The sequence below is a fragment of the Fukomys damarensis genome, unplaced genomic scaffold (genome assembly GCF_012274545.1).
Source record: "Fukomys damarensis isolate Sample0158 unplaced genomic scaffold, DMR_v1.0_HiC HiC_scaffold_28, whole genome shotgun sequence".
NCBI lineage: Eukaryota > Metazoa > Chordata > Mammalia > Rodentia > Bathyergidae > Fukomys > Fukomys damarensis.
Window position 1 is genome coordinate 40662723 of NW_022900940.1, and position 13817 is coordinate 40676539.

The 13817-nt window shown below is 42.2% G+C and overlaps 1 protein-coding gene and 1 pseudogene across 6 annotated transcripts in view; one reads left to right on the forward strand and one right to left on the reverse strand.

Moving 5' to 3' along the window:
- LOC104875560 overlaps nt 1–914 on the forward strand; it is a 2375-nt pseudogene extending 1461 nt beyond the window's left edge.
- The window catches only part of Cacna1d (calcium voltage-gated channel subunit alpha1 D), a 325064-nt gene that overhangs the window by 178263 nt on the left and 132984 nt on the right, over nt 1–13817 (reverse strand). The gene's annotated exons all lie outside the window — the stretch shown is intronic.

Genomic DNA, 13817 nt, shown 5'->3' on the forward strand with positions numbered 1-13817 from the left:
AAATGAATATATATATATATATATATATATATATATATGGCTGATCTATGAAGAAAATGGGTTAAAGATGCTCATGAAAAGAGCTCTGAAGTTCAAAGATTCACTGCTAATGAAAATGATCAGAAACATTTCTCAGCACAGCAAACCAACTAAAAATTTATGTTGTGGACCTTAAAGCCCAGATCTTTAATGAAGAAGAGACAGTCTTTGTAACTGAATGTTTGAGAATTTTGGCAATTCTGATCATTCCAGACTTGGACTGGGAACTGGTTTTTAAGGAGTACAAGTTGGCTCCATACCTCAAGGATGAACTAAAACCAGGTACTGAAGAAGATGTCCTGGTTTTAGAAGTGATTACAGTGACTGGAAGTGTATCTACAGATGACTCTTGAGCTACACTGCTAGCTAAATCTAGAATAATCCCTGCCCTCACTGAATTTCTGAATGCTAAAGAAGATGATAAATTTGTGTGTCCGATAATTAATGTTTTCTACCTGATGGTTTTCCACCAAACCATGAGAGACTTCATAATCAAGGAAACACAGATTCCCACGTATGACAGAACTGACACAATAAAAATAATAAAATCCAAAAGGTCTGTGATAACTCACTAGATATTACAGCAGAATGTAATGAAGAATGGGGTGAGAAAGTTCAGAGAGAAAAGTTTCGCTGGCATAACCCCCAGTGGCTGAAGTTCCTAGAATCATCAGAAGGAAGAGAGTAAACAGTACCGGTATTGTGATGATTGAATCAAGCCATATACACACGCAGGAGATATTCTCAAACTGCCTGACCTTTCTAGAGCTCAGATGGATTAACTGCCACTGAAGGAGCCACAGTCCAGATTACTTCAGTGACTACCACCTTCAAATTGGGGTGTAGTTGGACAGCATTCATTTCCTAGCAAATAAAAAGTACTCCAAGGAGGAAGAAAAAAAAAAGAAGGAAAAGGAGGAGGAGGAAAAACTAGCATGTCATCCCTCTGAGGACTGCTGGCTTTGCTACAGTCCTGAGTAAGACTCTGTTTTCCAGAGTAAGATCATCATCTTGCTGCCCTTTGGCATGGCAGGGACCCACATGCCCACGATGAGCCAAATGAACCCCACAGGGTGGCTAGGCTGAAGCTAGTTCTGGGACCTCACTCAAGGGGACTGGATACAATGCAAGGTCATGCTAACAACCAGAAGCTGTGCCACAGGAATCAGAGCCTCGTGTCCTTGTGGGGAAGTCTCCACAGACCCCACAGAGGATCCTCCCATGGATACCTGTCAGAGGAAGCTTGCAGCCAACTTTAGTTAGAGAAGCTGCACAAACAAACAAACAAACACTCTCAGTAATGCCCCATGAGGTTAAAAGGTATTTGCCTTTGTAGTGTTCTTCTTCTTTTTCTTTCCCAAAAATGGAGACATTAAGCGATGCATTGTAAGGGTGAGGGAAGGAGCAGAGCATGTCAGAGATTGTAACACTGACACTTTCATAACTGAAAACTGCCAGGTAGATGTGAAGTCATGTAGAAGGGGGACAGGAAGATTCAACATCACACAGGTGAAAGCAAAGATGTACCCTCATGCTACAATTTGAGAATTCTCAAGGAATAAAATATAGATTGGCAAATTGAGGCTTGGAGGGAAAAAAATTATCTGATTTATAAAACAAGACAGTAGCTTGAGCTGAAACTAAAGCCCAATTACCTGCCTCTGCCTCTCTCCATGCACAATGACACTTGATTGTGATTTTACCAATATTTGGCTTAAAACAAACAAAACCCCCAAAATGAATGAACAAACAAACAAAACCAGAGAAACTCTCTCAGGGTACAGGACCTCCCACCTCAAGGGCTTTCCTCAGGGCTTCCTTTCGCTGCCTTTATTTCCCCAGTCAGCCTTTCCCTCTGTCTTCCTAGCATGCACCAAAGCAGACTCCCTCTCACCTCCCATGCCTGTTTCAGTTGTCACCTCAATCCGGGAGCTCCTGAGGCTACACCATACTGTGCAGCTCAGTTTTCCCCACATACTAGTTCAGGGGTGGCAAACCTATGGCAGGCATACTGCAGCAGGCTGTTTGTATACTGAAAGCTCTAAAAAGTTCACATCACTGTACTAAGGCGTCAATTAACAGTTCTAAATTATCTCCATATCGGGACAATCAGGACATGACCAGAGCCCACTCTTCTGGAGCCTGGCCATCAGCCACCATCTTCTCTCCATCATTCGGACCATGAGGAAGCATACACCGGCTAGCAGTGACCAACCAAACCCACCACGCCATGCCGGTCAGTCTAAATGTGGAATCATCCTTGAGTTGCCCACATTTCATCAGGAAGCACAAAGTGAGGTTTGGACCCTTCCACTCCAGCATTCCACCAATTCTGTGGTATCTCGTTGGCCAGTTTACAGTTTCAAATCTTCTCTGGAAAAATGTAAAGCAATGGAACTATGCACAGAACTCTCTTCTCTCTCTAGCTGCCTACCCCACCTGAATTTTCTCAGTTGGCGCCTTTCCTTCCCTGAGGAACTAGGACCACGTGATCTCCACAGAGCCCCATGTTCTCTTTGCACTGGGTTTCCTGGATCTATGAACACCAAACTGGCCCAGATATCCACAGGGAACTGTCTACCCCCCAGTATAACACACACAGATTAGAAAGCCAAATAGAACTATGGCTGCTGATTATCTAGTTTCAGCAAATTCTGTCTACACCTGACATGGTATGGGCAGTTAGTGGTTAGTGCAAAACTAAATGATACATCCTGAACCCTCATAAGGTCTGCTATGTTAGAAAACAGGGCACAAATCTGGAAGAAAAGGGGGCATTTAGGGAGCTTAGTATGGAGAGTGGTATAGAATTCCCCCTCCCCAACCCCAACTAGCACACCTTCCTGGAAGGGCGAACAGAGCAGCTTGAGAGTAAAGCAGAGAGGAATAACGCTGTCTGCAGAGAAGCACGGGAGACCAGAGGCACACAGAGGGACTGCTAGGGGACAATGAAGTGGCACACTGGAACCACCAAGGAAATGTTGGCAGAGACTCTACCCCACAGACTCATTTCTATCTGGCTTGCTCTTCTGAAAGCAGAGGAGGTAGACCCTGGGGTCTACCTCAATAGCATCAGCATGGGTCTAACTGCGCTCTTTGCTCTTAAGGGCTGCTTCTTCCAAAGCTCACTCTTAAGGCCAGGACCTCAAGGCCTGTAATCAGAGTACTCTGTAATCAGAGTAGTCACTGCTGCCAAGATGCTCTGTACTCAGTGTAGTCTACTGCAATGACTCAGAGACAGGCGGCTCCTCTTTGTTCAAGAATGAGAGCTTAGCACATACATACCATCTCCCCCTCCCCTTTATTCCCCTTCTTTCCCATCATAAAAATACAGCCAATAAGCAGCTTTCTTATACCCCATTCTATCAGTACAATTTTCACTGTCATCAGAATGCTTTGGATTTCTCAATGTATCATAAGGCATGATTTCTAGGTTGCCCTTATGCAATCCCAGAGCACCATCTGGACAAGTCCAACCCAGGCCTATCACCTGGGGAACTTCTGTCCCTCATGGAAATTCTATTTCCAATTACTGGTCCCACCAAGGCCAAAGCTCATGGTGAGTGTGTTGTATTTTCAAAATCACTGTAAAGGGCAGGCTGGGATACAGCTAAGTGTCACTGTCGGGTACTTTCCAGGGGAAGTGTCTTCCACGGGAGGCAAATGCCAGGAGCACACACTTTCTAGACAGGTCATTACAGTGGGTCTTGGGCCAGCAGGGAAGGGACAATAAAGGATCCCCCCCTAAAAAATACCTGGCTATTAAAGGCTTGACATGGTAGAAGGGGAATGGCAGAGCCAACTTTACTAGCAAGATGTGCTTAGTTTTGCTTTCTTTTGAAGTTTTCATGATCGATCACACAAGAGCTCACTATCCAATATGCTGAACCCACTACTTCCACTTTTCCTTTCCTATAATTACTGCATGGATCAGTTAAAAAATAGGTTCACTGCAAACAAAAATGAGAAAAATGTTGCTCTGACTTCCTTCCAAGAAAACAAAGAAGGAATGAATGTTGATCTAATCTCTGTCCTCAGTTCACTCTGTGATTTGCCACAGTGGTTTATAATTTCCCTCCCCCAGTGAAAAGCTTTCACGATACTGCTACGTGGAACAATGCATCTGATGCTTTTTTTTTTTTTGGTAATAGGAATCGAACCCAGAGTAGCGCTTGCCAAGCAGGCACTGTGCCGCTGAGCTACATCCCTGGCCCTGTAACTGACATTTTTGTCTAACGTCTTGAAAGTTAAAGTGAACAACCATCTCAACTCTGTACTTGATATCCACCACTGCACTGTAGGTAGATAACCTTCATCAGAGAGAAAAAGGTGACCTAGTTCATCTTTTATTAAATCTGTTGAAAAGCCAGAATTTTGTATATTACTCAACTCTGCTCCCTTCCCCTTCACCACTTCCCAATCTTTTACTCATAGATTCTCTGTTCTGTGAATTAGCATACAGTAAAATCAACAGTTCCAAAGCTACTCCAAGCACCCTGCATTTAGGAATGATCACGTTCAAAGGGGAAGAAAATCGTAGCTGCAGTTAAGATTAATTCAAAAGTATTCAGGTGATACATGTGAGTCAGCCCGGCCCAGAAGGCTCCTTCTGAACTTGATAAATCAGCTGTGTTACAGCGGCTCCCAGGGTGAGTTTTAATGGAATTTTGAATAAGACAAGGAATATAGCAACGCTGTGTAATGAAGGATAATAAATCACAATTATTTTCTATTCACGCAATTGCAATGTGCATCTTCCACTACAACATATTTATCATAAATATTTTCAAGCACACAGAGAAACCAAAAGTATTTTGCAGTAATGCCCACTACACCTCAGTCCTATCATTAAAATTTTGCTGTACTTGCTTTATCACTGATTTAGCCATCCCTCACTCTAGCCATTAACATGCCTTATTTTTAGATACACTTAAAGCACAGACCTCTCTATACTTCACCCCTAAGCATTTAAACACGTAAACATGTTTACAAGCTTGATAAAGTAAAATGTGTACATCAAGAAATGTGTGGATCTTAGAAGAACCATTTGAGTTTTGACACACAGTATTTACTCTTATGAAAAGTTTCTGTCACTCAGCAAAATAACGATATGCATATCAGTCACACATGCCTTTTATTGTTGACTAACATTCCACTATGTAAATGTACCATGGTTTGTTACCCATTCCTCCACTAATGGATACCTGCACTTCTAGGGTTTTTTTTATTATTATAAAGCTGGTATAACTATTTGTGAAAAAATTATTTTGTGGACATGGGCTTTCATCTATCAGGGAAACACTGAAGAAATAAAACTGCTGGATCATTAGTCTTATAAAAAATCTGCCTAAGGTTTTTCCAAAGGGTTTGTGCCACTGTGTAACCCTACTGCGAAAGTTAACTGACTGCCTCCACTTGGGTAAGAAACACCCAATTATCAGCACAGTTCTGGGCGTGGCTCAGGGATTTACTGAAGACAGAAGACACATCGTGGGCGTCAGGCTGGCCGCCTGCACGGAATAAAAGAGAAACAGGAAGGCAGGCTGCTTCTGCTTCTTTGGTGGAGCTCCAGTCTTCGCCTTCTCCTTGGACGTCGTCTCCTGGCTTTCATCGCAGTCCCATCAGCCCTCAGCACAGACCCTTTGGCCTCCTGATATGGACTTGCGCGGGACACTACACTGAACTGGCCTTCGAATGGACCCTTTGGCTCTCCTGCACACAGATGGTCCTTTCGCATTTTCCACACCTGACTCTGTGGGAGGCCACTCTAAGCCAATCTTGTGAATTCTTACATATTTGCATAGCCGGCATTAAATCTGTTTCTCTAGTAGGCAATGACTGATGCACCTCCTGTTCCGCTCAGAGCTCCCGGCTGCTCTGCACCCTCACCGACACTTGGAGTCATCAGCTTTTTGTTTTAGTCCCTCTGGTGTAGTGGCGTATCATTACAGTTTTAATTTATACTTTTCATATGACAGCACTGTTAAATATCTCCTCTATTAAAAATCTATGTTAACTCTTTAACCCATTCCTGAAGAATTGGCCTTTTTATTTTTGAGTTACATGAGTGTTCAGTATGTTCTAGATACAAATCTTTCATCAGATAAATGTTTTGCAAATATTTTCCCAATTGGTGGCTTGCTTATTCACTCTTAACAGTGTCTTTTGATGAGCACAAGTTTTTAATTTTCATGAAGATTCTTTTATGGTTACTACTTCCCATGCCCTGCTTTAGAAACCTTGCTTATACCTAAGTCCTTTGATTTTTTCACACAAGTGTGTTCGAGTCTGGGTTACGTTCAATATCTTGATTTATTTCATTTTGAGCACACATACTTGGCTCCCTTCTCCTTACTGTTCCCCCATCCCAAGCCCCAACCTCAGCCTCAGCACAAGAGAAAGGTGAATAAACAAGCACTGCTGGCTCTAGACACTTAGGGTCTCTCGCGATAGCGCTCTCCGTGGGTTAGTTCTGAGACAAAAATCTGTAACAGTAGGAAGAATTAGACAGTCAGTCTAGGGCTACCTAGCTGGAGCCTCACCAGAGAGAGAGCATACCCTCTGTGTCATCTATATTGATTAACGACTCGTTTATTCTGTTCCTTTCCTGTATTTGAGCTCACAGGCACCTACTGTAGTGCTTAAGGTAAAGTTTGCTCTCCTTTATAATAAAGGGATCGCCTCTTAAATCTGTACTTACTGGAGCATGGGGGGAGGGGAAGTTCTGCAGGAGGAAATGAAGTTTTGCCCGGATGTTAAGAATGCATATGCACCTATGTCTTCTCTTCTGCATTTAGGAAGAGCCTTCCTCATGCCTTTCCCAGTTCCCTCCTGGCAGCCTCAGCTAGTACGCAGGTATGAGAGCTTTCTTCTTTCTCTGGCCTCAGAACCTGCACCTCCCACATCTGTTTCCCTTCTAGGATTAAAAGTTCCCAGGGCTTTTCAATAGTAGCAGAACCTTTTAGAAGCCACCTCAATCTAGTTTCTTCTGCTGTGCAAATGCAGGTATATCTGTTTAGGTAATAATTATCTGCAAAAATGTAGTGTAAAATTAAGTCCTTACAGAAACCAATGACCTCAAATGCTTTGGAGACTTCTCAGTTGGTAGAAATGTTCTTCCCACACCACAAAGGCATGAATTTTGTTCCTTTAGGCTTTCTCCTATAAGTTTTTCTTTAAAAAAAGGACCAGAAATGAGTTCTGATAGTAGAAATTAAAACCTTTCTCAAAAATTCTACTTCTACTCTAAACACCCCTGCATACACTGCTCGTGGAAACGGCACTAATTAGAAATCTGTCTTGGCTCTGCTGTGTACCTTCTAAGATCCTGGACTTCTCAGTTTTAAAATGAAGTAGGACCAGAGCTGATACATGATGATTCTGTAATGTATTCTTATTTTATTGGGGTCTACTTGTTCTACCATTTAATTTTTCGTAAGTTCTCTTCACAGCACATGTAACAATGTTACGGTAAATATCCTAATTATCTTTCTGTAATAACTGTGCCATTGCTGGAAGCCTGGGAAACCCCTTTTCTTCCAGCCAGCCAGTACTTCACTGACCCTTAACACACAGTGCTAGGCACAAAGCAGACATTCTATGACCATTTGCTCAAAAAAGATGCACGTGCTTATCCGTGCAGCGAGTTTATAACTTACGGCAGGAAGTGAAGTGACCATGTCTTCCCCTCCTTCTCTACCTGCCTGTTCTTCACTTACTAGAAAAATGGATCACAGAGAAGCAAGCTTGCACTGAGGACAGGTGGGCAGATATGACCTGGATCTTTTTCTTCTCCTCCAAACAGTACACAAATGCCAGGAAAACAAGCCAGAAAGAGATTGAATAATTAGAGGAAGAATCCCCTCCTTAGAGGCAGAGAATGAGGGCTTGAGCTCCAGTTGTCCATAAAATGAGGATGGTAATAAGCACGGTGCCTCTCACCCACCTCTGAGCACTGTATGACCAAATCAAGAAGCATCTGTGAAGGTCTTAGTAAATGTACATCGGTCCCAGGCACATTACCACTGCTTCACAGAGGAAAAAGGGGGAGAAAAATGGAGGATTTTCCATAACTAATCCCAATTCTGAATATTAACTTTACAAAAGCACAGAGACATAAGGCATAAGAAAATTCCAAATCTTTCTATTGAGGATCGGGCCATGCAAAGCCTGGCAAGACTCAGGGACTGTGGGGTTGGAAGGGTGTAGATATTAGAGCTACACTGTCGCAAGCCGATTTTACTGGGGGTGTAGTTTCCGTCCCAGGTGGATCTGCCATTGTGGTTCCCTCACATTTTTCTGCATAAAAGAAAGTTACCCTGCCTGCTGAAACTGACTTGTACACAAGCGGAGTGGAGGCTACAGTGTTAGAGGTGTATTAGCTGTCACTTGTGAAGAACCACAAATCTGTCATCTCACAAAACCTCACAAGCCAAGAATTATTAACTCTATTTCACCAATAAAGGTGATGTATTAGTCACTTTCAAAATATCTGACACCAGCAACCTAAAGGAGAAAAGGTTTATTCTGGCTCACGGTCTCAGAGTTTCAGTCCGTAGCTGTCTGGTGCCAAGACAGAGACACTGCAGAAGGGGCCGGCAGAAGAAACACTGCTCACCTCATGGCAGCCGGGGGGCAGAAAGCGGGGAGCAGGGAGGCAGGGAGACATAACCTTCAAAGGCACACCCAGGGACACACCTCTTCCAATTAGACCCCACCTCCTAACAGCACATTTGGTTATGAACTATCACTGGACCGACCCATGATGATTATGATGCCCCCGATCCAATCACCTCCCCAAAGCCCCATCTTTGAACATGAGACTTCTGGGGGCCACTTCACATCTAACCCATAACAGAGGCTGAAGCAAAAGAGATGAAGTGACTTGCCCAAGCACACACAGCCAGTGAACGGCTGACCCAGAATATGAGTCCTAGTCTGTTCAATACCAAAGCCAGCATCTGAACAACCAGAGTATCCTACCTGACGTATACACAAAGTAATAAAAAGAAGCAAGTATAATCCAGGTGCTACAGCTTATCTGGACAAAGAATCGATCCGACCGAGGAAAGAAGATCCCTTACGAAGGACATCTGAGCAGACACGGGAAGGGGCCCAGGCTGCAATGTCGTGCAGGACAGGTGCGATGGATAGTCTATGCAAAAAGCCTGAGGAGCATGTGAGGAGTTCACAGTGTGGGGCTGGGGGTCTGAGGACTGGCAGGAAGGAATAACCTAAGAAAAGCAGATAGTGTACAGAGCATCTCAAAGGCATCAAATGCTATGCTTAGAAGTTGTATTGTGTGGCCAACCAGATGCTAGAGAGGTTTCTAGGCAGCGGAGAGTTGGTGGGATGTTGTTAGGACTCTCTAGTGACCCTAGGCAGGAGCAACAGCAGCACAGGCGGCTGCCAGGGAAGTTTTCCAGCATTCGCAGGAGACCAGGCTGTCCACAACTGAAGGGCCGCTGCACAGCCCAGCCTGCCTGCAGTACTGGCCGCACCAGGGCAACCCCGGTGCCCGTCATCCCATTCATGTCTTCACCTCTCCATCAGTCCTCCAAAAGTACAACTGAGGCAAATATACACACTGGTGGTGGAAAGCTGCCAGGAGTCAAGTCAGAAAACAGCAGATCAAAACAGCCAGCAGGGTTGCAACAGTTCCAATCCCTCCGTGCACTGGGAAGATCCTTGTAATGCGCAGGACATGAACAGCTATTCAGGGTCACCGAGCTCAGACTCAGAGCTGTGGCCCAGGGATTCTGGTCACCCTTCAACAGAGACTGAACTAGCACTTACTACTGCCTCACCACGACATGAGGAACGCTGGGGACACAAGGGGAAGAAATGACAGGCAGGCACTCTCTTCAGAGAGCTGCTATTTTGCCTCCAGGTGAAGAGTTCTTTCTGCTGTGCACAGATTCTTCTACCCTATCTATTCTATCTCCACACCAGGACTCATATGCTCCCCCCACTGTGCCGCTCGGTGCAGCGTGAGCGTCCCTGTGCTAGCAGTGTCCAGCACCACCAAACAGTCCTGTTGGCTGACCTCTGAAGTCTTTAACAATTGATGATACAACTGGATTAAGTCACCTACGCACCCCACACTCTTCCTAAACTAGAAAGCGGGATGGTGGTAACAGTCCTGCCTAAGGCTTCTGGAGTACTGACCATGTGCCAGCCATTACGGTAAACACTTTACAGGCAGTGCGTCATTTCACCGCTGTAACAACTCCAAACCCCACAGTTTAGGAAACTATTACTTTCAGTGTTTTACAGATGAGGAAAAAGACGCTTAAGAAAGTAGTCACTTAACCAAAGTCACAGAGAAGTGGCAAACCCGAGCTCTGAGCCCAGATGCTAAACTACCTGTCCTTGCTCTACCTCACCACCACCACCCCACCAATGACAACAACAGGCTGGGGGGAGACCTGAGGAAGAAGGAGAGAGCATACAGTAAAGTCTGTAAACACAAGCCAGATGAAGAGGCCTGGGAAGGGCTGTTTCCATCACACACAGTGACTGCATGGAGGCAACAGCCATTCCAACTGGCTGGTCCTGACCAGTTAGGTGAGAGCAGGGCCTTGGGCCACAGGTAAGATTTGGAAAGTAGAAAGGAGCATTCTAGGCAGGTGTGCTGGAGACAGCAGGCACAAGGAAGAAAGGCCAGAGGACAGAGAAAGATTCAAGACACAATAAGTCCAACTGTCCCGTCCGTGTTTAGTAACACCAAAATTCCCACATAACACCAGGCCTGTTGCTTCCTCTCAACCCACCAGGCAGACAATTCATCTGAGTCCAGTGCCTGCCATCACGGAAGAACACACATTCTCTCAGATTAAAAAAAGATGGAAAACAATAGTCTGTGCAACCAGAACCCAGAAAAGAAGAGGAGCAGCTATCCTAATTTCATACAAAGTATATATCAAAACCAAGACTGATCAGAAGAGACATAGAAGGTCACTACATATTGGTGAAGGGAACAATTATAAACATATGTACCAAACACCAGAATGCCCAACTTTTTAATAGAAACACAACAAATGATAAACAAAGAAATATCAGAATTGAACACCTTCAAACAAATAGACCTCACAGATATCTAATCAGTGCTCTAACAACAAAATAAACATTATTCTCAGCAGCACATGGGACTCGCACCAAAGCAGACACGTTAGCCCATAAAGCATGCTTAAGTAAATGCAAAAAAATCAAAATTATCCCATACATATTATCAGATCATAATGCAATGAAATTAGAAATCAATAGTAAAAGAAACCACAAAATATGCAAACCCATGGAAATTAAACAATACCCTTTTGAGTAATCAATGAGTCACAGAAGAAATCAAGAAATAAAATAGCTTCTAGAATCAAACAATAGCATCAGAATCTATGAAACAAAATGAAAGCAGTCCTAAGAGGGAAGTTTATAGCTAGGAATGTCTACATCAGAAAAACAGAGCAAGTCCAAATAAATAACCTAATGATCCACCTCAAGGTCTAAGAAAAATAAGAACAATCCAAATCCACAGATAGAACAAGGAAGGAAATTTTAAAGACCATAGCAAAAATTAATAAAATTGAGACTAAAAAAACAATATGAAGAATCAATGAATTGAAGAGCTGCTTCACTAAGAGAATAAACAAAATAGACAAACCTTACTCAATCTTACCAAAAAAGGAAAGATCCAAATCAATGAAATGACAAAAAATCACAACAGATTCTGCCAAAAACTAGAAATTGTTGGTAACTAATTTGAGAATCTGTGCTCTAATATATACAATTCAGAAGAAATTGATAGATTTCTAGATATATATGAATTGCCAAACCTGAACCAATAAGGTATAAAATCCCTCAACAATACAATCAGAAAGTGGGTTTGAAGAAGCAATAAAAACCTACTAAGAAAATCCCAAGTCCTGATGGCTTCACTGCCAAATTATCTAAGAAATTTAGGGAAGATCTAATGTCATTACTCCTCAAACTCTTTAATGAAATTTTTTTAAGAAAGAAGGCATATTCTCAAAGTTATTCTTGAAAGCAAGCACTACCCTGATTTCAAAACCAGAAAAGGACCCAACCAAAAAGTAAAACTACAGCCCAATCTCCTAAATGAACATAGATGTAAAAATCTTCTGCAAGATACTGGCAAACACAATGCAAAAATCATCAAAAAGATCATACATAATGACCAAGTAGAATTCATCCCAGGGATGCAGGGATAGTTCAACATATGCAAATCAACAAATGTAATACACCATATAAATAGAAGCAAGGGTAAATATCACATGATCATCTCAATTGATGTAGAAAAAGTCTTTGACAAAAATCCAACATCCTTGACCAATTAAAATCCTGAACAAAACTCGGATAGAAGGACTTTATCCCAATCTGATAAAAGCCATTTATGAAAAACTTACTGTCAATTGTCAATATTAAATGTGGAGAAGGAAAAAGCTTTCACTCTACAATTAGGAACAAGACAAGGATATATCCACTACCACCACTCCTGTTCAATACAGCTCTTGAAACAGCCAGAGCAATAAGGAAAGAAAAGAAATAAAAGGGCTATGTGTAGGAAGTAAGTCAAATTATCATTACATGCAGATGACATGATCCTCTACATAGAAGACCCAAAAAGCTCTACCAAAAGATTCCTAGAACTAATAATCAAACTCAGTACCAGTACAGTTTACAAAGTTAACACACAAAAATCAGCATCATTCCTGGGCGAGGGATTTAGCTCAGTGGTACTCTCTAGTACAAGGTCCTGAGTCAGATCCCCGATATCAAAACAAACAAACAAAAACATCAATACCATTCCTGTAAACCAAAAATAACCTTGCCAAGAAAGAAATTAGGGAAATAATACCATTCACAATAGCATCAAGAAAAATTACTTAGGAATTAATTTAACCAAGGCAGTGAAAGACATCTACAATGAAAACTATGGTACTCTGAAAAAGGAGCTCAAAGAGGACATCAGAAAATGAAAAAAACATCCCCTGTCCTAGACAGCCAGAAGTAGTATCGTCAAAACAGCCATTCTTCAAAAACTGATATACGGATTTAATGCAATCCCACTCAAAATAACCAAAAGCATTGTGCAAAAAACTAGAGAAAACAATACTACAATTCATATGGACTCACAGGGGACCTAGACTAGGAAAAGCAGTTCTGGGAAATAAGGGCAAGGCAGGGGGCATCACAATCCTGGACTTCAGTTATAGTATAAAGCTATAATGATAAAAACAGCATGGCATTGGAAAAAAAACAGACATGTTAATCAATGGAAAAGAATAGAGGATGCAGAAAAAAACTCCAGGCATATTCAACTACCTGATCTTTGACAAAGGGACCAAAATTTACACTGGAGGAAAGACAGCCTCTTCAGCAAACAGCACTGGAAAACTGTACATATAGAATATTAAACATAGACCTGTGTCTCTCACCATGAACTGGAATAAAAAAAATGGATCTAAGATTAATTTAAATATTAAAACAGAAACACAATATGCTAAAATATAAAATAAGTAAAACTTTTGAATACTTATGTATAGGTAAGGACTTCCTGAGAAGAACCCCAGTTGCACAAGAAATAATACCAATAATCAACAAATAGCAACATATCAAACTGAAAACCTTCTGCACAGCAAAGGAAATAATCAAAAGAGTAAAGTGACAACCTACAGAAATGGAAAAAAAATTTACCTGCTATTCCTTGGACAGAGAACTAATATCTAGTCTATACAAAAAAACTTAAAAAAAATTATATATAT